Below are 4,334 nucleotides of genomic sequence, written 5' to 3'. Positions count from 1 at the left end.
CCATAGACCATTTTTCAGCACGTCTGTACGATCGGATATTTTACTCGGGCACGATCTGGTTTCATGACCGAGAGCGGAGTAGCCACCCGCTCAACTACCAAGATATAGAGAATATCGATCATCATCCGTATAAGCAGATGCGTACAAGTGGAGACTGTCTCTCGATCAGCAAGAGCGATTATCGAGATATCCGGGGCGGATGCACAGTGATTATCTGACGTTGTGGACAGACGGAAGACAAGAGTGGGAAGTACATAGTGATGGCGGACCCTGGCTATACGGACTTTAGCCATTGAATGGGGAACACATTTTGTCTCTTTCCCTTCGTCCATGGAATTCATGGGAATACGGCCGTCTCTTTTCTCCTTGGCTAAGATGCCATTCTTATGGCTATATAAAGGGACCTTCCTCTCCTTGGATGATCATCCTCAAGTATTTCTCATTCTCATCTCCTTTCCTCACTTGAGAGAGTTTCTCTTGTAACATTAGGAGCCCGGAGTGCTCTTAGGAGGAGAGTGTCTTGGGTGGTTGTAATAGCTTCCATATATCAATAGAGATTTTTACTCTTTTCTCTCTTATCCTTGTGTCTTGCTATACTTTGTGCATGTCCTTGGGCTGGTGAGTGTTTTTTCACAAAATCGGAGTAGGCTGACTTGTGAGGAGCACAAGTGTCGCACGGTCGAGTGTTTTGGTTGCCACACCAAAGACCCCCGTGACACCTATCTTATTGAACTGTCCAACATGTTGAGCAAGCTTACCATTCACCTTACTGAAACTAAGTATCCATACTGCTGGTTATGCTATTAAACCTTGATTCAGTGTTCATCATAAACTTGGCAAGCACATTCTTAGTAGTAAATCTCTTCTCTAGTATTGGTTGTTGTATTTGAGAACCTTGTGGAGGTGGTGCAGCTTTTTGTTGTTGCCCCTGATTCCATGAAAAGTTTGGGTGATATTTCCATCCCATATTATATGTTGAGCTGTAAGGGTTTCCTTGTGGCCTTTGTCCCCCAATTTAATCAACATTCTCAACTAGGGCGATGGATGAGCTAACAATAGGATATTTGGCGACTCCATGCCCTCCACCACAAGTGCTACAGCTCGTCACTGACTCTGACTTCGAACTACTACCCATGAGCATGTCTAGCTTTCGAGACAACACATCAACCTTTGCGTCTTGAGCATCATTGGAACTAACTTCATAAATTCTGGCCCCTTTCTGTGGTGCACTCTTGAGGCCCAACGAGACTCATTGCTTGCCATTGATTGAAGGAGTTGCTCGGCTTCGTCGGGGTACTTGTTGCTAAAGAGATCCACCCGGTGCGGCATCAATTAGTTGTCGAGTTGCATAGATTTAACCCATTATGGATGATCTGAACCCGCATGCAAGAAGCAAAGCCATGATGGGGGCATTTTTAAAGGAGGTCTTTAAATCTCTCATATTCTTCAAATAATGTTTCTGACTCTCCTTGCTTAAACACTAAAATTTCTTGCCTTAGTTTCGCCACTTTGCTACGAGAAAAGTACCTTTCCAAAAATTTTTCAACCATATCTTTCCATATCTTAATTGATCCCGGTGGCAAATATATGAGCCACCGATATGCTCCATCTCTGAAACGGAATGGGAACAGTCATAGCTGGATCTCGTCATCTGTCACTCCATTTATCTTGAAAGTAGAACAGATTTGGAGAAAACGGGAAAGATGATCATGAGCATCTTCATTCGCAAGACCATTAAATTAGATTGAATTTTGGACCATGCCGATGGTGCTTGCCTTGATTTCACAATTGTTTGTGGTGATGGATGGTACTTGAACACTGAATTCATCGCCCGTGAAATGTGGCCTTTCATATTCAGATAAGGTGTGTCTTTCCTCGGCCACGATTATAGATTGTTTATCCTTAATCTCGATGATTCACTCACTCGAGCCTTTGTCTAATTCTCTTAGTCTTCAATTCAAGGTCCTTTCAATTTCACTGTCTTGTGCAACTCGGTTTGATGGATTTGCTCGTGTCATGCACAGTACCTTATAAAGTCAAGAAAGATATAAAAAAGTTAAGCTAAAAAATAAATAAGACAAATGAAAAGAAGAAATAAAAGAAAAGAAAAAAGGTTAGAGCAACAAGCTAGAAGTTTCCTAGAATTCTTAAGTCGCCGGTAATGGTGCTGATAAGTGCTTGAGTGAACATGTTTTTATGCATGTTTTATATACACTGAGCATCATATTTTATACGGTTTATGTCTCATTTCGTGTATTGGGTGTTCTTTTATGCATATAGGTTGTGAAGGCATTGGGATTTCAAAAGGGAGCGAAGATAGGCTATTATGGCATAATATTGGGAGTTCTTGTACAAATCAAGTTGGAAGACACAAGAGGAGTTCGTGTATGAGGAGATGTGTGCCAACTTCCATAGTTTTTGCAAGCCAAGTTATTAATGGAAGGGCACAAAGGCAGCCATGTCTCCACATTCCTCCTCTTTGTAAAGATTTCAAGACCTTTCAAGACGCATTGATGAAGGAAAATCCGTATAGCCTACCATATGATCGTGTGCCCGATCGTGTGGCCTTAAGAGGAGAATGTTTATCGTTGTGTAGCAGAATTACTGTAGCGGAATTACTGTAGCGGAATTACTGTAGCCGAATTACTGTAACAGAATTACTGTTCAAGCGCCCGCGCGGAAATTCCGCGCGACCACGTGGAAATTCCTGCAGCCCACGCGGGCGCGTGGGGGCACGTGACAGACGCGTTGTGAGGCTATAAATACACCTTTTGGCCGATTCTAAAGGGACTTTTTGGCGGAGCTTTGAGTATAGACATTGAGAGAGAGACGGCTAGGGTTTGAGGAGAAGGTCTTCGCCGATTGATAGGGAGTTCTTCACCAACTTTGATAGATTCCTTCGACGTCATAGCATTTTGGGGAGCCATTGGCAACCTAGCTTCGGAGAGGAATCCTTCAAGACGTAGAACTACCAATCAAGGCCCATCCGCGCGAATTCGAGGGGGTTTTCTCTATGGGTTTTATTGCTTTTCATTGTATTCATTATTGTTTTTGTAACTAGGCCCATGGAGGGCTAAACCCTAGTAGGTATTTGGGCATGTGAACCATAAGATTTATATTTTTTTGGATTGATTCTCTTAATGTTTCTAGTTAATCCGAGTTGTCTTGAGTTTTAATCTTGTGATTTAATTGCTTGCTAGTGTTGTTAATCCTTGTGGTTGATTTACATTGCATGATTTAATACTTTAATGTGTGAGGTCTCCATTAGAGTTAGATTTCCAAGATTAAAGAGGGTTGAGAGGGTGAGCCTTGAGATGGAGGAGTGTCCCCTTTCCCTTTCGATTGAGTGTTTCCTATCTCCGTATTCCATATTCTCTTTGCAACCATATTTGGTGTGAGGCGTGAGATTGCTCGATTTCTCCGCGGGACCTTGTAGGGGGTTAGGATCCTTCGCGGGGAATTAGGGGTTGGATCTACATTTAGGAATCGGTTTCACTCTTAGGTTTCCTTAGAGCATATTATGCGGTCATATGGGGTGTGAAGTGTTGAGATTGGTCGATTTCCCCACCGGGACCTTGTAGGGGACTAGTGCCTTTTGCTTGGAGACAAGGATTGGTTATCGTTGGACTACCTCGACTCATTAGACTTGATTCTAGAGCATTTAGTGAATCTTGAGCTTTAAAGAAGATCTTAGGGGGATCATTGCCCGAATACCTCATCCTTAGTGATTGAGACACTTCTACTTTATTTCTTGCATACTTGTTTGCTTTGCTTGCAATTAGTTCACTTCATTATATTAGCTGATTCCGACTAGATAATTGAGAAGTGGTTATTACTAGTACTTCCGTTCCCTGTGGATTCGACTACCCGACTCACCGGGTAATTATTACTTCGACACCCGTACACTTGCGGTTTACGCACGCATATTCGGACGTGTCAGGTGCCGAAAACTTGATATTGCTCACCCGCAAGTGTATGGGGTCGCCGAGTAATACCCTGTAAGTGACACAGGGGTCGTATTCCACGGGGTTAAGGAGCTGCTATTACTCCTCCATCATCTATTGTCTAACCTTACAACTTAAGCATGATTTACTACTCTAACGAGTGCAATAATATAAACAACTTGCAAGAATAAAAACTATAAACATCACCGAAGATCACAAGAGAAACAATCAAATACATAGGCCTGGGGATGAGGATACCCTTTAGGGGTCATCATGATATATGGATGCACAGTAAGAGCAAAGTAAGGGTGATTTATACCGAAGGATCTCAAGACTGGTTCAATACCAAATTTCTCGGTGATTGAACATTAATCCCATATGAATGTCAAA

The 4,334-nt window shown here is 42.5% G+C and overlaps 1 non-coding gene across 1 annotated transcript; it reads left to right on the top strand.

Moving 5' to 3' along the window:
- The first annotated feature begins 1,395 nt into the window (after window positions 1-1,395).
- LOC120272756 lies at window positions 1,396-1,502 on the top strand. Its single transcript, XR_005540294.1, has one exon. It is a non-coding gene; the product is annotated as a small nucleolar RNA R71 (small nucleolar RNA).
- The last annotated feature ends 2,832 nt before the right edge of the window (window positions 1,503-4,334 follow it).

The sequence above is a fragment of the Dioscorea cayenensis genome, chromosome 11 (assembly GCF_009730915.1).
Source record: "Dioscorea cayenensis subsp. rotundata cultivar TDr96_F1 chromosome 11, TDr96_F1_v2_PseudoChromosome.rev07_lg8_w22 25.fasta, whole genome shotgun sequence".
NCBI lineage: Eukaryota > Viridiplantae > Streptophyta > Magnoliopsida > Dioscoreales > Dioscoreaceae > Dioscorea > Dioscorea cayenensis.
This window is presented reverse-complemented; position numbering and strand designations above follow the sequence as displayed.